The sequence below is a fragment of the Loxodonta africana genome, chromosome 1 (genome assembly GCF_030014295.1).
Source record: "Loxodonta africana isolate mLoxAfr1 chromosome 1, mLoxAfr1.hap2, whole genome shotgun sequence".
In the NCBI taxonomy this organism is placed as follows: domain Eukaryota; kingdom Metazoa; phylum Chordata; class Mammalia; order Proboscidea; family Elephantidae; genus Loxodonta; species Loxodonta africana.
Window position 1 is genome coordinate 154,724,470 of NC_087342.1, and position 27,634 is coordinate 154,752,103.

General features: G+C 36.3%; 1 pseudogene; it reads right to left on the minus strand.

Annotated features, from left to right (window-relative positions):
- Window positions 1–3,361: 3,361 nt before the first annotated feature.
- Window positions 3,362–4,839, minus strand: LOC111750984 (cytochrome c oxidase subunit 6A1, mitochondrial-like; annotated as a pseudogene).
- Window positions 4,840–27,634: the final 22,795 nt, after the last annotated feature.

A 27,634-nucleotide genomic window follows, 5' to 3' on the forward strand; every position in this document is an offset into this window, starting at 1 on the left:
AAATGTGAGAGTTAAGGAAATCATCCAGCTGTGGGAAGTGGTGGGAATTGTCCATTTGGAAGATCACAAATGAGAAAAAAGAATCATCCCAAATCCAATTACCCGCTGGTTTTTTTAAACAAGAAGTCCCGGTGGTGAAACGGTTAAACCCTTGGCCGCTGCCCTGGCAATTTGTTCCCTGAAAGATTCCAGCCTAGGAAACTCTGTGAGGGGGTTTTACTCTGTCATATAGGGTCGCTGGGAGTAGGAATTGACTCGATGGCAAACAACCACATTGGCAAACAATGAAGGCAGGATGATACTGAAACACCCACATACATACACACTTTTAATAAATGGAGATCATGGTATATTATGTGTTTTTTTTACATATAAATATCTTACATGTCATCAAATAATGTTAAAGTTAGTATGTTGACATGAAGATATAATTTATGTAACCAAAGCCCTGTTACCATGAGTAATATTTAAAAGTACTCATAAATTACGTTGTGTCTTTATTGAAGAATACCTGTGCAATTATATTTTCCTTTCGGATAAAGCTCTTAGGAAGAATAACTAGGTAAAGAGATTGAGCAATTTCAAGGAATTTGGTCCATATTGTTAACTGACCTTCCATGAAGTGTGTATTTCTTTACCTTCCCACTAGTGTGATAGATTACTGTCCAAAATTATTCTCTGCCTCCTATGTTAAAAAAAAAAAAAAAATTACAACCCCCCCCCCCATTGTCATGTGATGTGCAGTATCTCTTCCTGTGGGAGGGCTTTGCTTTTTGACGCCTAGACTTCAGGCTTAGCCAATAGAATGTGAATGCTAATGACTGAGAAAAACTTATGGAGCCATTGCATAGTTCCTCTGTCACTTGTGCCCTCTAGCTCAAGAACATGTCTCAGATAAGGCTTATAACAACTTCATTCTGTATCCCAAGAATGAAGAAGACTAGAACTTTAGGTCAGATATGAGTTTTGTAAGCCACTTAGTTTTGTGGTTTTTTGTTCATACAGCACAAACTAGAAAAAAACTATTACGCAAAAATGATGTGACAGTTTTTATTTTGTAATGCCCTTGCCAATACCGGACATTAACATTTTAAAAGAAAAAAATTGCTTGAGTTGTTATTGGCCATCTTTGTACTGACCTCCATTTTATTTTTCTTTCCAATTTTTTTTTTTTTAAACCAAATCTGACTCTTACTTTGGATAATTTATGGAATTTTAATTTCTTTTATATATTCTGATTTTTGTGCATCAGCATAGGGCCTTTTAACCTTTTCTCACTTGGTTCTAGTTATCAATCGTCTTTCCTTTTTTCTTTGATCTTTTTTTTTTAAATTTTGGGGAGGTATTTATCTTTACTTATATAATTCCATTAGTGACTTTCTTTATAAATTTTATAAACAAAGCATACTCATGTATATATCTTTACTTATATAATTCCATTAGTGACTTTCTTTATAAATTTTATAAACAAAGCATACTCATGTATATTTCTGTAATTACCAACCTCAAAACATAAATGCTATCTGCTAATTTCCTCCTATTAATTCTGAGACTATATGTGAGTTTTGCATTTATCCAATTTTCTGTATTTCAGATGTTTGTAGCTAAAATCTGGAAGAGTATAATGCCCAGCTAATTCTAAGTATTTATTATATTTACGCAATTCCTTAGTTATCTAGTGCTGCTATAACAGAAATAAAACAAGTGGATGACTTTAACAAATAGAAGTTTATTTTCTCACAGTAAACTAAGCTAACAGTCCAAATTCAGGGCGTCAGCTCCAGGGGAAGTCTTTCTCTCTCTGTCGGCCTTCTCATCAATCTTCCCCCCAGGCTAGGAGCTTCTCTACACAGGGACCCCGGGTCCAAAGGACGCACTCTGCTCCTGGCACTGCTTTCTTGGTAGTATGACGTCCCCCTGTCTCTTTCCTTGCTTCTTTCTTTTATATCTCAAGAGACTGCCTCAAGACACAATCCAATCTTATAGACTGAGACCTGTCTCACTAACAGAACTGCTGCCCATCCTCCCTCATTAACATCATGAAGGCAGGATTTAAAACATATAGGAAAATCACAGAATACCAGGAATCATCGCCTGGCCCAATTGATACACACATTTTGAGGGGGACAGAATTCAATCTATGACATGCAGTAAGTACAATCACTCTCTGATAATTTAAATCTGTTTTTATTCATACTATTATAACAATAATTTGATTTAATCCCTTGTGAAATAATTTTAATGCTGCTTGCTGGTTCTATTATACCAGGATTCATCTACTAATAGCTTTGTTTTAATTTTCCTTGACTGAAAATATGCTTTTGATTCAATACATTCTGTGTGAGTTCAAGTTTACTTTTCAGCCCTTGTACATTTATTACTACCTTTCTTTTGCTTTCCTACATGAATGACAATTGTTTGTCAAATAACTCTTGGATTTCAAAACTTTTTCACTCAAGTGGTATTTAATATCCTGGAGAAAAAGACTGAAGTCAGACTGATTTTTATACTCTGTTAGGTAACTTGATTGAAATATTTCACTCTCTTGTGTCTAAATTCCTGTCTCATTTAACTTCACTTGATGAATATATTGTGAAGGATTTATATCTGATCATTCAATTTTCTGTGTGTGTGTGTGTGTGTGTGTGTGTTTACAGTGTTGTTAGGTACTGTCAAGTCAGTTCTGACTCAAAGGGATCCTATGTATAGCAGAGCAAAACACTGCTCAGTCCTACACCATCCTCACAATAGTTGCTATGTTTGAGCCCATTGCAAGTTATTTGTTTAAGCCACTCTTGCCACAAGCAAAGAGATCAAAGAGTAGTATACCAGACATCGTGTGATACAAGTAAAGAAAGTGAGTTTAAGGTCCCATTGGCATCACTAGAGGGGTGCAGGAGAGCTGACCACACCAGATAATACTGCAAGTGAGAGCAACACCAAAATAAATGTCTATAAAATTTTCATGTAATGCTTCAGTAGACATTTATTATTTTTTATAAAAATATCACCATAGTTAGATATATATAACAACAAAAACATTTTTTGTAAGCACAGCTTACACATGTCAATATATCTACAAGGCTAAAACCCTACGCTCGTTTACTTTTTGAATCTTCTAATCTGCTCCAGTCAGAGCTGCCATTATCACCCTGTTACAATGATGCTTCAAATCACATGGTTTCCTCTGAATGCGCTACAAGCACACGCTGTTGTTTTTGTTGCTTCCAGTATTTTTATTGTCACCAATTTTGTCAAATTTTCTGGTGTTTTAGATACAATATTCTGGTAAGTAGTATTTGTGAACCTGTATAAATAACATTTTTGAGAACGAAGTAGTAATTAAAGGAAAAGGAGAAAAATCAAAAAAGGCTTCTGCTCAGTTACTAACAGTGTTGTAACTAATAATGTTGTAATTCAATGTAGAAAGATTTTATGAAACATTTTGTTGTTAGTATTTTTATAACCTAAGAAATATTAAATTTAAGCGATTTACAACTATATCACATATAATTCTATGCTTAAAATTGATAATAAACAATAAACATTACTAGGGATTCTATATGATCTGATATGGGAGATCTATGTGGGGGCTGACATCATGAGTTACTGTACTAGGTGACACCAACCCTAGTGATGACATTGTAAGGTCCAGTACACTTTTCTGTTTCACATGCAGAGCAATGGTCCAAACTATAGCTGTAGTCCCCATTAGTGGTCCAGGTTCTCTTTATTCATCTTCCTATCCGGTTAGAAGCTGAGTCAAATTAGGGTTATGAAATAGAGTATGGTTACCTTCTTCCCAGGGAAAGGGTTTGTAACAGATACTGAGGTGGGGGTAGGCAATGAGCTCTTGTGCGCCTCTGTGGCCAATACAGGAAGGTGTTCAGCAAGCTCACTCCTACCCTAGGAGCTCCATGAAGTAGTTGGGCCTTCCACATTTAAGCTGGTCCCTTCTCCCTGTGAGCACTGCTAGATATAGGCCACCCCAGCTGTGGTTGGGACCGAATCAGCAGCCCAGAAACCAGGGCCTACCCACTGCAGCCATTTTCTTCCACAACTCAGAAGTCTCCTGTGTTATCTTGTCACTTCTCTTGTGTTTGTTTCTGTCATTTCTTTAAGAATACCAACAATCCTTATGTTGATTATTCTCTGTGGGCATCATGCTCTGTACTTTGTTCTCATTCCTGTGTCCCAGTGTCTCTCAGAGGTCTTATATTGCTTCTGAGTTTTCTGCTTTTTGTTTTTCTTTTACTCATTCTTAAACATTTAGAATCTAACCAGTTTTGGTATTTTTACCAATAGCTTTGACCTCCAACCCTGCTTCCTGAGAAAATAATAACGGCATAATAGAAAGTAAATAGAACAGAACTTGATTCCACTAAATTGTTTGAAAATAAACTAAACCCATTGCAGTCATGTTGATTCCAATTCAAAGGAACTCTATAGGACAGAATAGAACTTCCCCAGAGGGCTTCCAAGGCTGTAATCTTTACAAAAGCAGACTGCCACATCTTTCTCCCACAGCGTTGCTGGAGGTTTAGAACCACTGATCTGTCAGTTAGCAGCCAACTACTTTACCACTGCATTGCCAGGGCCCCTTTGTTTGAAAATAGTAAGAGATGAAGGCCAAGAAAGGGATAGTAGCAATGAGCGATGTTACTACCTCAGATTAAAAAAAAAGAAAATTTGTAAATGCTGAGCTCAGAACTCAAGTGTAAAAGTTACTACCCCAAACAAATGGGTAGCAGGTATGTTTACCAATAGCTGTAAGAACCTGGAAGACTTCATTACAGTTAAATTGATGGCTCTCAGGGTAGGTAGACCGTGTAAACACATTATCGTTATTAATTAGTGCCTTCTTTGTACACAAAATGTTCTTCTCCCTTTATACATTTAAGGTTTTAACTTTGGCTCGCTCCACCCCCTGCCTTAGACTGTATTTCTTTGCTTTGTCTACCTTTTCGGGCCCCCTTGCTTTGAGTGTATTTTCTTAAATCTCTGTCTGATATCAAGGACTTGAAAATATTAGACTCTTCATATCTTCCTGGGGCTGCTTTAATTAGAACCTAAACTTCCTCTGCTTTTGCTGTTATCATTTCTTTTTTTGCTCCATGGCCAAAACCAAAGGACAGCACTGCTCTGCCTCTTGAACACAGCATCACCCCTTGAGATCAAAGCAGGAGCCAGAACATTCTGACCTCTTTTTGAAGGGAAGTATGAACACTTTTAGGCAAGTATATTTCCACACAGATTAATACAGGTTTCAGGGCTATATCTGAAGGATTATGATGTAAAATAAGCCCCAAAGAGAACAAGAACATAATAATGGGAAATTATATTTGAAGCTTTAATATTGGGGATACTTTCTATTTTAAAATAACTGATACAATAAAAACAGAAAGAAAGAATAGCCTTTCTTGTAAGACATCATGCCTCTTGTCCCTGTAAATATTACACTGCAATCATCTGTCAAAAAATGTTTTAGAAAAGAGCCTGAACAGATTGGGTCAATTAGCCAGATCAATGGTCATCAGACTGCTTTGGGAAATTTCAGAGCTCTGCTACAGGGGATGAGGCCAAGCTTGCTTCTTTCTCTTAAACCAGAGCTGCTACACTTTCCATCTGGTTTGTATTTTGGGGTTCCACATGCGAATTTATTTGAAAAAATGTTCTGCTGGTAAAATAAATTTATAACCCAGTGGACTTGATGACTTTTAAATGCCCTCCCATCTCAATAATTCTACGATACAACTTTAAGTGCCTATAATTCAATGTACAATGTGAAAATATAAAGTTAAGGAAACAATTAAAAAGGTAGGCTTGCCATTCTTTTCCATTTATTATTTAATAACTCTTCATTTCATTACTATAATATAATAAAGATAGTTAATATTGAATTTTGAGACACTGTAGCAAATGTACTATCTAGGACAAAGGAGGCTTAGCCTAAAGTATGCTTATGTGTCGGGAGATAAATTAAAAGGAGGCTTAGTAAGAGGTCACCAAATCTATAGAGTACAAGAAACGATTCCCTAGGTATAAATTTATGTGCAATATACCCTGTAAGCACTCATTATATTACTTAAAATCTCCGTTATAAATATTTAGATGCATTAATATTTATTTTTAAAATAATGTGCTTATTTTCAAAGGAACCATCAAACTACTTGTGGTAAATAATTTTCCTTACACTCTGAAATGCTTGTAAATGATGCCGTTTACAGTATGTAACAGCAAGATTTGATCCCTCCTTACAAAGTTTGGAGTAATAAAAACCTGTAGCATAATCCTTCATAAACAGAAAACTAGATTGTTATGCTGGTATACTGGAGGAATAGAAATTTCCATATGAGAAGCCATGACTGTGAATCTCAATGTGAGTAAAATTCCCAGTTCCATAAAAAGGAACCATCCAATTGCTTAAGTATATTTTTGTCATAAGGAAAAAATAACGTAAGAATTCGACTCAGTATTTATTGAGTGCAGATGATATAGAGGAAGTATGGATGCTGGTTTCCATTTTCCTATTTTCTATTGGTAACACGAAACATTCTCAGTGGAATTTCAGCTTCTGTGTGTTGTAGAATTTATATCACTCTGAGGCTTCAGGTAACTCTGAGTATCCTGTAGTGACAATAGCCTGTGTTCTTACATGATGTTCTTTCATTAACATTCTTTCTTTATGATTCTGGCACTATCCTTGCATACTTGGAAGAAATGGAGAATGGATTAAGGAATCAGGAAGTAACCACGTGTCTATAGAAATAAAATTCTGTCCTGTGACATGACTATGATTAAAGTATTGCTGTAGCAATGAAAGAATATGTCCAAAATGGAAATCTCATTATACCATTTCAGTATAATCCTTGAAAACTCAGTATTGAAATTTGCACAGTCTTATGTAAGTTTAAAGTAGACTGTCTTTAAGTAAAAATCCATAACTTCCAGGAAGTAAGGTCGTATCACAGTACTCATGAAAAAAATAATTCAGGTATTTCACATTCGTGTTTGTTTGTTTATTTTTCTATTTATGCGAAACCCTTGCAGATTTTTGGTCAGGTCAAATAGCATAGTTGACATAAGACTAAACATAATAACTACTTCATGATTCATTCGGCATAGGCTATTTGCAGCCTATTCCTGAAATATGGCAAGCTTGACAAGATGGAATTTTAGTGTTGAGTATGTTTTCCCTTTTTAAACACACTTAGACTCAGTTTTGGAACTATTACTATGAATAAAATGCCCATATGACAGTTAGTTAGTAATTATATCAGCCACAACGAGCAAACTAAATAACTACAGAGCTGATCCAGTCATTAATGCCTATTTGTGCTCTAACTGATTATTTAGTTACATTCAAACTTGTAATTAGTTTTCATTATTAATTTATTATTAAATATAGGATAATGCCATATCCAAGCAACATCTCTGAAACATGTACTTATTGAGTGCCTCCTATATGCAAGGTACTGGAGCCTTTCCCGCTCCCGAGGATTACACTCTCATGAGAGCTTATAATTGCTTTAAGGCAATCAGTTGTTGAGTCCGATAGGCATTTTAAGGGAGGTAGTGAGAAGTTCTTATGAATAAAGGAAATAAATATATATTACTAGAGTAAGTTAAAATAACTTTTGTGAAACAGGTGACTCTGAAATTTGGTTCTTAAGAATGAACGACTTTGAGGAACGAGAGAGAAATGGTGAGGGAGGAGCTGGCAGAGTAAAGCATACTAAATGGAAGGTATACCATGAAAAATAAAATTGTAGAAGCAGTTATAAGATGTTAAGGTTCATACCAAATGCTTTGATCGTATCACCACGAACCCAAATTCAATGATAGGGTAGATAGGGAATTTTCAATCTAGAATTTTTAAATATGTATGCTTTCCAGGACCATTCTATACCCTTTGAAAGGAACATAATTACAATGTTTCCAAGACATGGTTTTTTGAAAATACCCCTTTCTAAATATAGCACCAAAAACTAATGCAACACCACAAATCTGCCACAAATACAAAAATAGAAATATTAAATTACTTTTTCACCATCAAAATGAAACAACATTCTGTTTAAAAGAGGAATTTCATAAAGCTAAGGCTATCACTGCTAATAAAGAAAGAAAAAAAGAAGGCAAGGCACAAAGCCTGCTATGCAACAGATAAGAGCTTTTTAACAACTCTGTTTCCAAATGCTCTAATTTCTTCTGGGGCAAAAGTACTTCCGAGCATAAAGTTTAATTTAGCGGTGGTTAAGAGCTCAGAGCTAACAAAAAGGTCAGTAGTTCGAATCCACCGTCTGCTCCTTGGAAACTCTATAGGGCAGTTCTACTCTGTCCTATGGGGTCACTATGAGTTGGAATGGACTCGACCACAACGAGTTTGGTTTTTGGTTTTTTAAACTTGATTATTCTTGTTGTGAGGGGAGTAAAGGCTTTAAGTGATGACATAAGCATCTTATTTTAAAGAGTTTATTTATTTTGTTTTTGAAATTGCTATTTTCATTCAAACACAAACACTGCCATTTATTTGAATTATACAGTCAAGTAGCTTTATGACCCACCTGCTTTGTTCCTGTTCAACTTTTGTCTGCTCTAAAAGTACTTTAGACAATTTCAAACTGTATAATCAAGGTCACCTTATCAACATATCTGTCCTTTCACTTATTTAGCTATAATCAAAACTTGTTCTGACACATGAAAAATGTTCTCATTATGCCAAAAAAATCTAGACTGACATGTTAATTTGCAAGCTACCCAAGAATCTTACTTCCATGAGAAGAACTGCAGTATCATCACTTATCTCCTTACTGATCAACTCCATATACCCCAACTTGTGACATTTACACCCTCAATCCTTTTGTTTTTCTATGTTGCTTTTCTCACCAGGAGTTCACCAGTAACTAGTTCAAACCAATGCATTCTTTATAAAGAATTATATTTTTCTGTCAGAGAATGAACTTAAAAGTCATTAGAGTAACACTGTGTATACTTATATTTGAATTGTTTGAAAACTCTACAAAAATTGGCAATTTGTCTTTTTTTTACAATTGCTGAGCTATGAGGATTTTAAAAAGAAAGGAAAAAATAAGGAAATGTAGAAGTACAAGACGACAAGAGAGGAAAAGAATAAAACAAAAGATGTTACAGGGGGAAAATATCCTCAAATAATGATGTCTCATGTATGATTTTCTTAACAGCTTCTAGTGACTCCTGGTTTACCGTTGTTGTTAGGAGCTGTCCAGTGGATTCCAACTCATAGTGACACTATTTGACAAAGTAGAACTGCTCCATAGGATTTTCTAGGCTGTAATCTTTATGGGAAGCATGGAAGCAGTAGTCAAGAAATCAAAGGATGCATTTCATTGGGCAAATCTGCTGTAAAAGACTGCCTTAAAGTATGAAAAAGCAAAGATGTCACTTTGAGGGCTAAGGTGCTACCAACAAGCCATGATATTTTCAATTGCCTCATATGCATGCAAAAGCTGGACAACGAATAGGGAAGACCAAAGAAGAACTGATGCCCTAGAATTATGGTGTTGGTGAAGAATATTGTGTATACCATGGACCACCCGAAGAATGAACAAATCTGTCTTGGATGAAGTATAGGCAGTATGCTCATTAGAATGGAGCATGGCAAGGCTTCTTCTCATGTACTTTGGACAGGTTATCATGAGGGATCAGTCCCTGGAGAAGGACATCATGCTTGGTAAAGTACAGGGTCAGTAGAAAAGAGGAAGACCCTCAATGAGATGAATTGACACAGTGGCTGCAAAAATGGGCTCAAATATAACAATGATTGTGAGGATGGCACAGGACTGGGCAGTGTTTCATTCTGTTGTACATAGGGTCACTATGAGTGGGAACTGACTCAATGACACCTAACAACAACAACAATCTTTATGGGAGCAGATAACCAGGTCTTTTCTTCTGGAGCCACTGGTGGGTTTGAACCATCAAACTTTAAGTTAGCAGCTGAACACTTAACTGTTGTGCTATCAGGGCTCACTGCTAATTTACTAAGTCCTTTCATTTCCCTTGCATTTAATGTAGAAATAATATTTGCCAAATTACATATTATCATAACTATCAGTAGATATTTATAAATGCATCAAAAATAGCTATGAAATGGTAATTCAAAGAAGTTCATCCACTTTTGAATTTTGACTCATTCTAAGACATTATAATACCACCCCCACAAATTTGGTAGATTATAGACTTAATAACCTTAATAGCTGCTTTTCTAAACAATAATGAATGTAAAAGAATGCAGAAATTTTTCACGTGAAATGACTTTCTGGTGACAATTTTTTAAACCACATAAAAAGTAAATAAGTAAATTTTTTTGTAACTGCTTTTGAAGGACAGAAACCAAACATAATCAGAATTAGTCAACTGCAGTTAAATTACAGATGTTCCACACAATAGTAATCATATGTTTATGTATTTAAAAAAAAAATGCTAAACAGGATTTGGTTCTAACTTATGTTTCCTTTTAGTGAAAAAAAAAAATATGTTTCTGCTTTGGGTGGAAATATACAAAAGGTAACAATCTTTTTTAAAACAATTTCCAGTGCAACTATCCTAAATTTAAGGAATGACTCTTGCCATTTGTTCGCAATTTATATTATAACACAAAACAAAAAACTATATAAATTGTGTAGTTTCTGGATCATTGGCCTGAAGAAGATCAAAGTGGGAGGGTAACATCGATAAGAACTACTGAGGTAGGGCCTTTATTCTGCCAGAAGAAGAAAGTACCTATGATTTATTGAATCCTTACTCTCAGCTAGACACAATACTGAGAATTTTACATCCACGACATCATTTCTTCTCTACAACACTACAAGGAAGTTACTATTATTATCTCTGTTTTATAAATTATGCAACTTGAGGTCAGAGAGGGCAAATGATGCTCTGGGTGCCACAGCCAGTAAGTGAAAAAGTAGGGACAAAATCATACACACAGTCTGTTCATTCAGAACCATCTGGCTATGCTTGCTCAGAGCAACCCTTACCGAGTAGAATCCCAGAGGGGCAAAAGGGTAGATATTGGATTTAAGTGCCGCACAGGCAAGTCTGGCTTGCAGCAGGCCCCAAAGTTTGGAGAATATTTGGAATGAGAGTAAGGTAGTGGGGCTAGGAAACTGAAATCAATTGTATTCCTAGTGGTTAACAACATATTGTTTTATTGGTCATGTAAATAGATCAGAGGTATATTGCTGGGATTAGGGACACCTGAGTCCCAACAGAAGTTAGAAGGCACAAGTTCCTTACTCCCAGCTCTACCCCAAACAGTATACCAACCAGAGAAGCAGGGCTTTGTCAGTACCTATGACCAGGAAATACAAAAGTATGTAAAACACTCTGACCACACATGACCACACAATCTCTATACAATGCCAAACTTAGATGAATTGATTACCCTACAGTCATATTTCCTTTATTATCTATGTGTATAATGCTTAAATATGTTTCTCCAAAGTTCAGTGGGCATGATTTTCACTTGGCCACATCAGACATTGGGTGTACATGCTGCCAGTTGTCACTTCACAGCTCTGCCTGTTAATATACCAACTGACAGGTAAGTAATGTCTGTCTCTGAGTGTATATTCCATCAATCTTTTAAAAGTAAACTTAGAATTTTCTAATTAAACATATATAACATACTTTGAATTCACCAGTGTATATTAAAATAATTGTTAGTAAGGCAGGGCCAAGATGGAGGAGTAGTCAGATGCTTCCTGTGATCCCTCTTACAACAAAGACCCCAAAAAACAAGAGAATCCCTCATATATGACAACCTAGGAGCCCTGGATATCAAAGAAAAAGTTGAGGAGTTGGACTGAGCAGCAAGGGGAAGGACAGACAGTTCAGAAGCAGCAAGGATTTGCCAGACCTAACCCAGCCAGCACCCTGAAGGCTGGACCAAGCAAACGACAATCAAAAAAGCAGGAGTGACAATATTAATCTCCTACAAAATAGACTTTAAAGCAAAATTCATCACAAAGCATAAGGAAGAAAACTTTATAATGATGAAAGGGTCAATACGCAAGGGGGACACAACCATAATAAATATTTAAGCACCCAATGACAGGGCTGCAAAGTACATAAAAGCATCTTGACCAGCATTGAAAGGAAACACACAACTCCATGATAACAGTAGGACACTTCAACACATCATTTTTGGTAAAGGACAGAAAACACAGAAAGAAGCTCAATAAAGATAAAAAAAGAAAAAAAAGGAAGTCTAAATGTCACAATCAACCAACTTGATCTCATAGACATATACAGAACACTCTACCCAGCAGCAGCCAGTGTATACTTCCTTTTCCAATGCACATGGAACATTCTCCAGAATAGAACACATATTAGGTCATTATGCAAGCCTTAACAGAATCCAAAACATCAAAATATTACAAAGCATCTTTTCTGACAATAAAAGTAGAAATCAATAACTGAAAAAAAAAAGAAAAAAATCAAACACGTGGAAATTGAACACCTGCTTCAAAAAACTACTGGGTTATAGAAGAAATTAAGGATGGAATAAAGAACTTTGCAGAATCAAATGAGAACGAAAACACATCTTACCAGAACCTTTGAGACACAGCTAAACCAGTGCTCAGAGGTCAATTTACAGCAATAAATACACACATTCAAATAGAGGAAAGGGTCAAAATCAAAACATTAATCCTACAACTCAAACAAATAGAAAGAGAGCAGTAAAATAAGCCCATGGGCACAAGAAGAAAGGAGAAAATAAAAAAAAATTAGAGCAGAAATAAATGAAATAGACAATAGAAAAACAATTGAAAGAGTTAACAAGACCAAAAGCTGATTCTCTGAAAAGATCAACATAATTGATAAACCATTGATCAAACTGACAAAAGAAAAACAGGAAAGGAAGCAAACATCACAAATAAAAAATGAGATGGGTGATATAACAACAGACCCAACTGAAGATAAAAGAATTATAACAGAATACTATGAAAAGTTATACTGCAACAAGTTTGAAAACCTAGAGGAAATGGACAAATTTCTAGAAACATACTACCTAACTAAACTAGCACAAGCAAAGGTAGAACAACTAAATACACCTATGACAAAAGAAGAGATTGAAGGTGTAATTAAAAAATCCCAACAACAACAAAAAAGCCCTGGACTTTTTTTTTTTTGATACCTTCACTGAAGAATTCTACCAAACTTTCAGAGAAGAGTTAACACTACTACTACTAAAGGTCCTTTGGAGCGTAGGAAAGGATGGAATACTCCCAAACTTATTCTATGAAGCCAGTATAAACCTGATACCAAAACCAGGTAAAGACATCACAAAAAAAAAAAAAAAAAGAAAGAAAATTACATACCTATACCTCTAATGAATTTAGATGCAAAAATCCTCAAAAAAAAATTCTAGCCAATAGAATTCAAAAACATATCAAAAAAAAAAAAAATTCACCATCTCCAAGTGGGACTCATACCAGGTATGCAGGGATGGTTCTACATTAGAAAAACAATCAATGTAACCCATCAAATAAATAAAACAAAAGACAAGAATGATATGATTTTATCAATTGATGCAGAAAAGGCATTTGACAAAGTCCAAAACCCATTCATGATAAAAACTCTCTGCAAAATAGGAATAGAAAGAAAATTCCTCAACATAGTAAAGAGCATTAACACAAAGCCAACACCCAACATCATCCTAAATGGAGACAGTCTGAAAGCATTCCTCTTGAGAATGAGAACCAGGCAAACATTCCCTTTATCACCACTTTTATTCAGCATTGTGCTGGAGGTCATAGCTGGAGCAATAAGGCTAGATGAAGAAATAAAGGGCATCCAAATTGTTAAGGAAGAAGTAAAAGTATTCCTATTTCTAGATGATACGATCTTACCCACAGAAAATCCCAAAGAATCTACAAGAAAACTACTGGAACTAATAGAAGAGTTTAGCAAAGTATCAGGATACAAGATAAACATACAAAAATCAGTTGAATTCCTCTACAACAACAAAGACAACTTTGAAGGGGAAATTATCAAATCAATGCCATTTACAATAGCCTCCAAGAAGGTAAAACACTTAGTAATAAATCTAACCAGAGATGTAAAAGACTTAAGCAAAGAATACTATAAGACACTACTGCAAGAGACCAGAAGAGAGCAACGTAAGTGGAAAAACATACCTTGCTCATGGATAGGAAGACTCAACATTGTGAAAATGTCATTTCTACCCAAAGCAATCTACAGATACAATGCAATCCCAATCCAAATTCAAACAACATTTTTTAACAAGATGGAGAAACAAATCACCAACTTGATATGGAAAGGAAGAGGTCCAGGATAAGTAAAGCATTACTGAAGAAGAACAAAGTGGAAGGCCTCACACTATCTGATTTTAGAACATATTATACAGCCATAGTAGTCAAAACAGCCTGGTACTGGTACAACAACAGATACACAGACCAATGGAACAGAATTGAGAATCCAGATGTAAATTCATCCACCTATAGCAGCTGATATTTGATAAAGGCACTAAGTCCGTTAAATGGGGAAAAGACAGTCTCTTTAACAAATGGTGTCGGCATAGCTGTATATCCACCTGCAAAAAATGAAGAAAGACCCATTCCTCACACCATGGACAAAAACTAAATCAAAATGGCTCAAAGACCTAAATATAAAATCTAAAACGATAAAGATCATGGAAGAAAAAATAGGGACAATGCTAGAACCCTAACGAATGGCATAAATAGAATTCAAATCATAACTAACAATGCACAAACACCAGAAGAGGAGCTAGATAACTGAAAAAACTGAGAGCTCCTAAAAAACCGAACACTTATGCTCATCCAAAGACTTCACCAAAAGAGTAAAAAGACAACATACAGGCTGGGAAAAAATTTTGGGTAGGACATGTCTGATCAGAGTCTAATCTCTAATATCTACAAGATACTGTAAAACACCAACCACAAAAAGACCAATGGGTTATTTACTCAATTAAAAAACAGGCAAAGGATATGAACAGACGCTTCAGCAAAGAAGACATTCAGGCAGCTCACAGATACATGAGGAAATGCTCATGATCATTAGCCATTAGAGAAATGCAAATCAAAACAAAAATGAGATACCATCTCACCGCAACAAAGCTAGCATTAACCCAAAAAACACAAAATAATAAATGCTGGAGAGGTTGTGGAGAGACTGGAACACTTATCCACTGCTGGCGGGAATGTAAAATGGTACAGCCACTTCGGAAATCGATTTGGTGCTTCCCTAAAAAGCTAGAAATAGAAGTAGTATATGAACCAGCAATCCCACTCCTTAGAATACATCCTAGAGACATGAGAGCCATCACATGAATACATATATGCACACCCATGTTCATTGCAGCACTGTTCACAAAAAGATGAAAACAACCTAGCTGCCCATCAACAGTCAAATGGATAAATTATGGTATATTTATACAATGAAATACTATGCAACGATAAAGAACAATAATGAATTTGTAAAACATATTACAACACGGATGAATCTGGAAGGCGTTATGCTGAGTGAGATTAGTCAGTCACAAAAGGACAAATATTACATGAGACTTCTATTATAAGAACTCAAGAAAAGGTTTAAACGCAGAAGAAAACATTCTTTAATGGTTATGAGAATGGGGAGGGAGGAGAGGTGTATTCACTAACGAGAGAGCAGATAAGAATTACCGTGGGTGAAGGGAAGAACAACACACAGTACAGGGGAACTCAGCACAACTGGACCAAGCCAAAAGCTAAATAGTTTCCTGAACACAACCCAACATTTTGAGGGACAGAGTAGCAGGGGATGGGGCCTGGGTACCATGGTTTCAGGGGACATCTAGGTCAACTGGTATAACAAAGTTTATTAAGAAAACATTCTGTATCCCACTTTGGTGAGTGGTGTCTGGGATCTTAAAAGCTTATGAATGGCCATCAAAGATGCATCAATTGTCCCCAATTCACCTAGAGCAAAACACCAAAAACAGAAGGCAAATATTAGTCAAAGGAACAAAAGGACAACATAAACCAGAGACTCCATCAGCCTAAGACTAGAAGAACTAAATAGTGCCCAGCTACCACCAATGACCACTCTGACAGAGAACACAACAGAGAGTCCTTGATGGAGCAGGAGAAAAGTGGGGTGCAGAACTCAAGTTCATGTAAAAAGATCAGACTTAATGGTCTGACTGAGACTAGAAGGCATGCCCCAGAAGGCATGGCCCCTAGACCATCTGTTAACCCAGAACTGAAATTGTTCTTGAAGCCAACAATTCAGACAAAGATTAGATTGGACTACAAACATCAACTAATACTCATGAAGAGTGTGCTTCTTAGTTCGAGTAGATAAACAGGAGATTAAATGGGCAGCTCCTGTCCGGAGGCAGGATGAGGAGGCAGAAAGGAATAGGAGCTGGTTGAATGGACACGGGAAACCCAGGGTAGAAAGGGGGAGTATGCTGTCATATTATAGGGATTGCAACTAGGGTCACATAATAACATGTGTGTAAATTTTTGCATGAGAAATTAACTTGAGCTGTAAACTTTCACCTAAAGCACAAATAAATAAGTAAATAAATAATTGATAGTATTATTTTCACAGATGAATGTGGCAAACACCTCAGTGAGACAGTATCTGCTTATACCATCCCAAATCTTTATTTAGCCATTAAATCTTTCTTTCTTTCTGAAGAGTATGTTTATGTAATTCAGCCCCATTTTGCAAAGGAGGCAATTGAAACAGAGATGAAGGGATTTGTCAAATGAGCCCCACTGTTTCTCTTGGCTTCCCTGTGAAGTCTGGAATGTGAAGAGTTTGTATGTGCTTGAGGGGGATGCTAGGGCAGTGGAGCAAGATAATCCATTGCCGCATGGAGCAGCCCGGGATTAAAGAGACAGCACCTTTGGAGTAGGCCCCAAACTGACAGTGGCAACACACATTTTGTAAAGCAGATTACAGAACTGCACATCCTATTTACGTTTACTTCCTTTTATATATCTGAAGTTTTAAATACTCCAGTTTTATTTAAACTATGAAATAGGAAATGAAGGGAAAAACCACAAGTGCACGTTTGGGTAAGGACTGTACCCACATGAGGTCAACACTTGTGGAACAGTATTGGTTATCAAAAAGTGTCGACAGAAGTTGAACCTTTATGGGATGAGAGCTGGCACTCAGATACCACTCCTCTTGTGAGGAGAGTGTCTCCTAAGTAGGAAAATATTTGAATCTTGTTATTATTAAGAGAAACAGCTGTAGTGATCCACAGTCAGACTTTTTGTATGCTCAGTGAAACAGCAGAAGATAGGACCCAGAAATCTCCAGTCTCAGGGGAGTAAGAATTTCCTTATGTGGTACTGAGGTAGCCCCTGAGTGCTAGCGTTACCTTCTCCAGCCCAGCGGCAGCAAGTCTCATATCTCTTTGCTCTTCCCAGCTGTAGATTGAGAGCTGAATCTAAGACACTCCTTCATAAGAAAGATGAGGGCATCAAGAAAGGTGACTATTTTTTAATCCTCAATTTGGGGTTTATGCCTTGAACAAGCAAATGGAGAAGTTGAGAGAAATTAACCTTAAAATGAGTTCTTGCTAATAGTTGAACCAGTGGCTAGACTTTGTAGTCTGTTTTACCTTATCAGCAATTTCCCTTTAAATCATATTTAAGCAATCTGGATTACATCCAAGTTCAGTATTTTATTATCTCACCACTATTTTGGCACTAATCTCTTGGCTTCTGATTTGGCGATAAATCAATTTAGTTCACACCTGATTCTCATTCAAAAAAAAATTTTTTTTTCACTTGGGTATTATGAAGAAACATAACTAAACAAACCTTACTCTGGAGGAAGAGAGGCAGTATTTTCTCTATTCATTAAAGCATCGTTAATTCATACTCAGTCTTTCTTACAAAGCTATCGTTTATTATCAGTACTTGAAGCCTCTGTGATCCAATCCATATACACCCCATTAATAACTTCCCTAAGTCCAAGAGTGCCTCATACTTAAGGCTTCTCTGCCACAGCTTTCCATAGTTTCAGACCAGCTGGCATGTTACTTTTCTAATTACATCAGAGGCAGAAGAATTACATATTTAGGAAGATATTTTGTCATTTGCTTTTCTAGCAGAACTAAATTCTCAAGTTATTGAAGGAATAAATAAATTTTATTTTCTGTTACTATAGTCATATCATGAAAAATAAAAAATTGTATCAATTTAACACTTAATGGCAAACACAGAGAAAAAGCAGACTTGCTCTTAGGTGAGGCAACTGTTACTTATATTAGGGCAATGTTTGAGAGCAATTAAGCATTTCATAAATTCCTACCTTAAGTCCCAGTGAAGTTTTAATTCTTTGATTTAATACTAAAATGGGTGTCTTCCTCTCAAACCGAAGTTTACTCAGCATTGGGTTTAGATCAAGAAATGAAAAGTATGTTTTACTGCTGGTATCCAGTTTGAGGATTTATAAAGAATCTGCTAATAATGTAGCTTAAAAACACATTTGGGTAAGATGTTATACTTATTAATTTTCATCTACATTTTCAAGTCTAAACTTTTCCCTGGTTATTTATTTTGTTTGATGTAGTACTGTCATTGTTGTCAGTTGCCATTGAGTCAATTCTGACTCATGTCAACCCCATGTATGCAGAGTAGAATTGCTCCACAGGTTTCCCAAGGTGTGTTTGGGTAGGCTTGGACTGCCATCCTTTTGGCTAGTAGTTCAGTGCTTAACGATTTGTGCTGCCCAGAGACTCCTAAGTCGAAATTTTAATGTGTACTCTAGATAAGGAAACCCTGGTGGCTTAGTGGTTAAGTACTATTGCTGCTAGCCAAAAGGTCAGCAGTTCGAATCCACCAGGCGCTCCTTGGAAACTCTATGGGGCAGTTCTACTCTAACCTATAGGGTCGCTATGAGTCGGAATCAACTCGATGACAATGGGTTTGGTTTGGTTTTTACTCTAGATAAAGAAACAAAGACCACATAGTTCTTAATTTTCATCCTCAATAGCAGGTAAATCATTTTTAGATTAATTGCAACAGTACATGGTCACATGATGCAAGCTTTTCTTTGCATAAAAAAATAAATAAATAACACTTAAATTCATTCTTCAATCATATTGTAAAACATTTCATTTTGAACTTAAGAGAAAATTTTTAAAATGTTATATCTTGTGGAAAATGAACAAAAACTTATCCACACCAGTTTCTCAGTTGGAAGTCTGCTATCTGGTTAGTGAAAGCCTTCACCCAGACCTTTAATTGCTACTTAAGTGTCTAACATGATTTTTAGCTTTAGTTACCTATCATTGCTCCTTCGTTCCCCTATTGTAACCTTGTTGTTGTTAGTTGCTAAAGAGTTGGCTCTGGCTCATGGAGGCCTTATGTATAAAAGAACGAAATGTCGTCCAGGCCTGCCCCATCGTCACTGTGCTTGGTATGCTCAAGTCCATTGTCACTGCTATTGTGCAGTGCCTTCCAACCTAGGAGGCTCACCTTCCAACACTATATGAGGCAATGTTCTATTGTGATCCACAGAGTTTTCATTGGCTAATTTTTGGAAGTGAAACACCTGGCCTTCCGTTTCAATCTGTCATAGTCTGGAAGCTCTGTTGAAACGTGTCCATTACAGGTGACCTTAAATGGCATACTGGTGGCATAGCTTCCAACACCATAGCAATATGCAAGCCATCACAGTATGACAAACTGATAGATGGATGGTGGTATTGTAACCTAAACTTTGGCAAAGTAGTGGTAAAATAATAAAGAGTTCAGGACTGAATTGTCTGATGTGACGCTGGCTTTCAAGGGGTAGACAGTGAAGAGGAGGTAGAAGTCAGCTTGAAGTTAGGCTCAGCATAGTTATTTATTTTTTTTCTCTTCGAAAATAATAAGAGAAGGAAGTACAGATTTTATTCCAAATCTATCATCCTCGTATGAGTTGGTAGAACAGTATTGATAATTCATTGTGACTTAAGGAATCAGCAGAATCCAACATCTACAGAAGACACTTGGTAACTGTGTTCAAGAACCAAAAACGGAAAAGCAAGCATTTTTCCTCACCTAAATTTTTTTTTTTTTTTTTTAATCAGTCCGCAGGGAAAATGAGAAGAGAAAAGATAAGGTGAAAGTGGCATAATCTGCTTGCTTTTCTATCAGAAGGAGCAGGGAGGGAATTAAATGGTTTTTGTCTTTTTTTTTTCTTGCTATAGAGGCCACAAGAAATGATGAAAAGGTAATTTTACCTCCCACACACATAAAGGGCAATTAGGGCTTTTTTGGTTTTGAATTACCAGATCCCTGATCTTTGGTAGAGTAGGCTTCACCTGAATTTGAAGGATTCGACGTGTGGGAGAGGCCAGAAGTCTACCCAAAAGCCGACTCAAGAGAAGGCAGGAAGTCAGAGGTGATAGTTGTCCCATAAGGCATGTGGGCAGCAGCATGGATCTTTGCAGCAGTGTGAATCAGCTGCACAGCACTGCAGGGAATGGCTGCACCATTTCAAAGAAAGAACAGGAGCCATGCCAACCATTTTGGATGGCCAAGGTGGGCGGGGGGTGCACAGGGCAGGATGTGGTGGGAAAGAAGGGTCAAACAGGACTGATACCAGACTTCTCACTAACTCTCATAAGCAGAAACTCAGAGCCAGGTTTAATTAGATTCTAAAAAACAAAACAAAGGGCATTTCTTAAACCAAGTGTCCTGGAGCAATTCATACAGTTATACTGTTAACACCTCATTAAGCTGAGTCAGCTCTAATAACTAATTCAGAAAGCAGATCTACGCCCACCTTAGTTCCATGTGCTCCCCAAAAGTTACCACGGTTTTTTTTTTTTTTTAGAATGTTTTGTTAAGAGCTTCAAATACCTCAGGAATAGTTTCCAGACACCAGGGCTTCTAGTGACATACATGTCTCTAAGTTATGTTTGACATTATAGAACACAAAGAGCCTGTTGCCATAAGAACCAAAACAACATACATGTTCTGTAACCAGCTCTTTCCTTATTATTTCATCTGTGGATCATTGCTTCATTGTTCCAGGAGTCTTTTAAGATTGTAATTGTTTTATTTTTAACTGTGAAAACTTTTATTTTAAATACATAATGTGTATATTCTCCAGCAATTGAAATGATAGTCCCTTCAAAATTAAAATAAATCTAATAAAAGACTTAAAAGAAGGACTTTTATACTTGTTAAAACGACAGATGAGGACACAGAACAAAATAACCGACCCAGTGAAAACAAAATCCTGCTTCACACTAGACAACAAAAATTTTCCTAATAATATTAATTCTTCTAAAGATCTATAACTACATAATGCTGTCAAGGAAATGCCTAAGCCGTGCACACAGTTTTTCTCTTAGTGTACCCATTTATATGTAGACCTATTAAAATATGTGAATTGACAACAAATCTTCTCTTGATATATTTGTGAGCTACATAAAAAAAAAATAGTAGTGGTACAAGGTGGCAAATGAGCAAGATTAAAAGCACACTTTTCACTACACCAATAGAAATAAGGCAATCGTTGCTCCATGAAAGTTTAGAGAAAATAAGCGATTTTTCATTTTATTTATTCCTCTCTGTCCTTTGAAAAACATACAATTTATTATCATAAAATAATTGCAGGTTCCTATGCACTAAACACGGGGTCATCATGACTTGGAATTGACTCGATGGCAATTTTGTTATTTTTTTTTATGCGTCACATACATGACTATTAAAGTGTGTTAATTTGTTTAAGGAGCACTGGTGGTGCTTGTCTGCCAACTGAAAGTTTGGTGGTTCAAATGCACCAACCGCTCCGCAAAAGATGTGGCAGTCTGCTTCTGTAAAGATTTATAGCCTTAGAAACCCTGTGGGGCAGTTTTACTCTGTCCTATAGGGTCACTATGAGTCGGAATCAACTCGATGGCACTGGGTGGGTTGGGATAGGATCATTGGAGACCTGGTGGCATAGTGGTTAAGTGCTAAGGCTGTTAACCAAAAGGCTGGCAGTTCAAACCTACCCTGGTGCTCCTTGGAAACTCGCTGGGGCAGTTCTACTCTGTCCTATAGGGTCACTGTAAGTCAGAATCAACTGGAAGGTAGTTTTTGTTTTTGTTTTTTAATAGGGTCACTATGAGTCAGAATGGGTTCGAAGGCAATTTGTTTGGTTTTGGTTTGGTATATTCTGTATTTGGATATTAAAACAAAAATACATATATATAAGGTATATGAGTAACTTTTTACCAATATCTTTGAATATATTTAAAAATTAATTCTAACATAATCATCTTTTCAACACAAGTCATTAGATAATTAATCAGAGAATTAATAAAATAAAGACAATCAAATAAATGTTTGTTTTTTTCTAAAATTACAATAACAAATATTCCCTCAGTCTCATTTGTCAGAATGAAATAATTTATAAAAGGACATTTCTTTATGTATAACATTTATCTGCATGAAATGCTGAGCTCATGTCTGACTTTTAATAATTATTTATAAATTAATTTACTATATTCACAGAGAAGTTGTACACCTGGTGAATTAGGAAGTAAATTGTTCGCTTTGCCCCCTTATGGAGTGGTACACGGCATTCTGAGCAAGCAATTCAATTACGCTTTGGGGCTTCAGGTGAAAATAAAGATCCACTTGAGATGGTTTTCAAGTTTTGGCCCTGTGACAAAAAATAATCAAGATCTGCTATTCAACCTTTTTTCACTCAAACCGTATTTTTGAATCGAAATTGAATGCACAGAATGTGAAATCGTGTTGCCTTTTAAACTTTAAGAAAAGTATCATATTGCTGCCTATACAAACATGATATTGCCTGCTGGGTGGTGTTATGTTGGGATTCTATATGTGAAGTGACAAGCAAAGAAACATGACTCCATTGCACGTTATTACGTCCTATAAAATGCTACATACCGATTGAAAGAAAAACAGTTACTTTCAATCTTTATTCAGGTAACCACTGAAAGAAATTATTACTCACCTTCTGTTTTTCTGAAATAAGCTTGACGATCTTGGGTAACTTATACACAATTAAGGCATATTTTAACTTTATATAAATCATAGGTTAAAATTTAATATGCCCAAGTAGACAGATTCACATGTTGCCTCTAGTGTGTGTAATCATATACAGATACACATACACATATGATCTTGATTATTGTCAGAGAAAAGGAAAATTAAGGTAAAACTTTCCAGGTAAATAGTTTCAATATTGCCTAAGACAGAAACCACTGGTTTTTATTCTCTTGAGAAATGAATATTTGTAATCTCCCTAAAACTTTCACATCTTTGTTAATTGGTGTGTTCATGAACAAGGGAGGAGCAATAATCCAGTGCTAATTCTAGTAGATAGGTTCCTAAAGTGAAAACAAGTTTCAACTGAGAAAACGCCTACCCTTCCGGCTAGAGACCCTGGAAAAGGCAGCAAAAGCAGTTATGAGAATGGCATTAACTCCCAATAAATGTTCTTCTTCGAGAAACTAAATAACCTCCTAGCTATTCTTTAGGAAGCCCAGGTCTAAGGATATTCATATATACAAGAAGTATAATATAAACATTTTTAATTATTAATTTTTTACCTAAAACTTTTATGCTATAATCTATTTCCCGATATAAAAAAAAAAAAAGATAATGATATAAAATAAAAACATGTTTCTTATGACAATACCATATCCAATTTTCCAACTCACAGATTCACTCCTATTATTATTGTTGTTGTTGTTAGGTGACGTCGAGTCATTTCTGACTCATAGCGGCCCTATGCACAACAGAAAGAAACACTGCCCGGTCCTCAGCCATCTTTACAATCATTGTTATGCTTGAGCTCATTGTTGCAGCCACTGTGTCAATCCACCTCGTTGAGGGTCTTCCTCTTTTCCACTGACCCTGTACTCTGCCAAGCATGATGTCCTTCTCCTGGGACTGATCCCTCCTGACAACATGTCCAAAGTATGTAAGACACAGTCTCGCCATCCTTGCCTCTAAGGAGCATTCTGGCCGCACTTCTTCCAAGACAGATTTGTTCGTTCTTTTGGCAGTCCATGGTGTATGCAATATTCTTCGCCAACACCACAATTCAAAGGCGTCAACTCTTCTTTGGTCTTCATATTCATTGGCCAGCATTCAAATGCATATGATGTGACTGAAAATACCATGGCTTGGGTCAGGCACACCTTAGTCTTCAGGGCGACATCTTTGCTCTTCAACACTTTGAAGAGGTCCTTTGCGGCAGATTTACCCAAAGCAATGTGTCTTTTGAATTCTTGACTGCTGCTTCCATGGCTGTTGATTGTGGATCCAAGTGAAATGAAATCCTTGACAACTTCAATCTTTTCTCCGTTTATCATGATGTTGCTCATTAGCCCAGTTGTGAGGATTTTTGTTTTCTTTATATGGAGATGCAATCTATACCGAAGGCTGTGGTCTAGCATCTTTGAGAAGTCCAAAATATCCACTAATATTCCAAAAAGCTCCACAGTTTTAGATCTCCTATTAATACAGAACTGCCCATTGGGTCACTTCATGCAGTTGTCCCAAGGTCACCTCAAACTTGCTGGTCCCAAAGTGAATTTGTATTCTTTTATATGATATCTCCTTTTTCTCCTGAGTCCCTCTTTTTATTATTAGAATTCTTAGTCTCCTGGGAGTTCATCCTTATTCTTTCACCCAACTTGCCTCCCTCCCTGCCCCCAGCCTATTAACCATAGTTTTCTACTTTTTTCTTCAATGAGATCTTTCAAATTCATCTTTTTTCTCCATTATCATTATACTTATACTACTTTCCACTCTCTTATGAAAAATAAATTATATTCTTTTTTAAAATGATTAGAAAATTAGTGGATACTCCTCGTGAACACTTGGACCAAACAGAAATTCATAGGAATAAAAATTTTAAGAATTATGACAATCTTACCACTGATAACAATCATCGTTAAATACACACATTAGTTTTTCAATGTTTTTACCACCTACTGCCCAATAGAGTTTCCAAGGAGCAGCTGGTGGATTCAAACTGCCAACCTTTTGTTTAGCAGCCATAGCCCTTAACCACGGCTCTACCCAGGTTCCTTTGGATAGTTTCGATCATGTGAAATATAGTTCTGAATCCTACATTTTAGCATAATATTTTCCCATATCATTGAAATTATTCATAAGCATCACTTAATAGCTGGGTAATACCCTATTTTGGTGATGCACCATTATCTTGTAAACTATTACCTTCTTTTATCTATCAAACTTGTTCTAGTTAATTTTTTAATAATAATTTTATGATAAACAGTTTGTACAAAAACATGTCTCTTAATTTCTGATCAGTTCTTTAAAATAGCATCCTAGAAATGGAAACACCAGGCTGAACACTATGAATATGGCCAAGTTATAAAACCTAAAAATAACAACAATGTAATTAATATAGTAGTATGTTTCTTTAAAATTGCTAATGTTAGTGGGGAGACTGATTATAAGAACAATAGCAAGGAAAAACTTACAACCGTATGAATATGAATATTCACAGTTTTCATAAGAAAACAATTGCTCAGCAAATACATAATTTTTCAGCTAGTAAGTACTAAGTGAAGTCATCATTCTAATCTTCAAATTGGTAGCACTGGAATCTAGAGCCTGATGTCCCCGAAAAATATTCTTACAGTAAACAAAATTGTGAATGGTCGTTTCTTAGAACTTTCATCAATGTAGTAAAATTAAGACCTCAGGGCACATGAAAAAAAGCAAAAGAAGTCTTCAGTTCCGTATTGGCTTGTGTAATCCAAAGAGTGATACCAGACTAAAGTATGTCCTCAAACCATTCTCCATCAATGTCAGTTTTATAACCAGGCTTTCTACCAGATCAGCACAGCAGAGAAATATGGTTGTAATAATATGGAATGAAGATTGTTGTTGTTGTTAGGTGCTGGCATGTTGGTTATGTACAACACATAGCAAGGTTATGTACAACAGAAGGAACCACTGCCTGGCCCTGCTCCATCTTCACAATATTGGCTATATTTGAGTCCATTGTTGCAGCCACTGTATCAATCCATCTCCTTGAGGTTCTTCCTCTTTTTCACTGACCCTCTACTTTACCAAGCATAATAGCTTTCTCCAGGGACTGGTCACTCTTGATAACATGTCCAGTCTCACGAAGTCTCACCATCCTCCCTTCTAAGGAGCATTCAGGCTGTATATCTTCCAAGACAGACTTGTTCCTTCTGGCAGTCCATAATATATTCAATTTTCTTCACCAATACCATAATTCAAAAGCATCAATTCTTCTTTGGTCTTCCTTATTCATTGTCCAGCTTTCGTATGCATATGAGGTCACTCACTTTGAGGACAAAGGGGCCCCTTTGTCCTCAAAGTGAGTGACATTTTTGATTTTTAACACTTTAAAGAGGTCTTTTGCAGCAGATTTGCCCAATGCAATGTGTCATTTGATTTCCTGACTGCTGCTTCCATGGGCATTGATTGTGCATCCAAGTAAAATGAAATCCTTGATAATGTCAATCTTTTCTGTTTATCATGATGTTGCTTATTGGTCCAATTGTAAGGACTTCTGTTTCCCTTATGTTGAGGTGTAATCCATACTGAAGGCTGTTGTCTTTGATTTTCATCAGTAAGTGCTTCAAGTTCTTTTCACTGCCAGAAAGCAAGGTTGTGTCATCTGCATAACATAGGTTGTTAACGAGTCTTCTTCCAGTCCTGATGCCACATTCTTCTTCATATAGTACAGCTTCTCAGATTATTTGCTTAGCATACAGATTGAATATGTCTAAAGAAAGGTGATCCTACAGAATGCAGAAATTATCAAACAATATTATTAGTATCACTTGTAAGTAAAATTTTGCTGAAGGTAATTCAAAGATGGTTGCAGCAATACATTGACAGGGAACTGCTAGAAATTCAGGCTGGATTCAGAAGAGGACCAGAAATGAGGATATCATTGCAGGCATCAAATTAATCTTGGCTGAAAGCAGGAAATACCAAAAAGGTGTTAACCTGTGCTTTATTGACTATACAAAGGCATTCAACTGTGTGGATCATAACAAATTATCGACAACATGCTGAAGAATGGGAATTCCAGAACACTTAATTGTGCTTACATGGAACCTGTACATAGACCAAGAGGAAGTTGTTCTAACAGAACAAGGGGATACTGCATGGTTTAAAATCAGGAAAGGTGTCCATCAGGGTTGTATCCTCTCACCGTACTTATTCAATCTGTATGTATGGAATGAAGATAGCCTGTGCCATAGATTAAGAGCTAAATGGAGGGCAAAGTTAAGAGTTTTCCTTTGAAAATCACAGTATTTAACCACACAATGTACCTGAAAGGGCGATCACCCCGCTTGTACAGAGAGTCAAACCAAATTGGTACATACATGCAGGAATTAAGTTTCCACAGAATCTGTTAGAGCTACAGTAACCATTAGTATAGGGAAGAACAAAGCTCTAAAGTTGTGTTATTGGAAAATCCATAATAGTTCTAATCTAAAACATTATGCAATTGTGTTAACTACAGTCATAGAAAAATCTCAATTTGGCACTTACTCCATTTTTTATTTAATCACTGCAGCTTTTCTTAAACTCTGTAAGATTGTTCTCTAGGAAACTGAATTACTGAA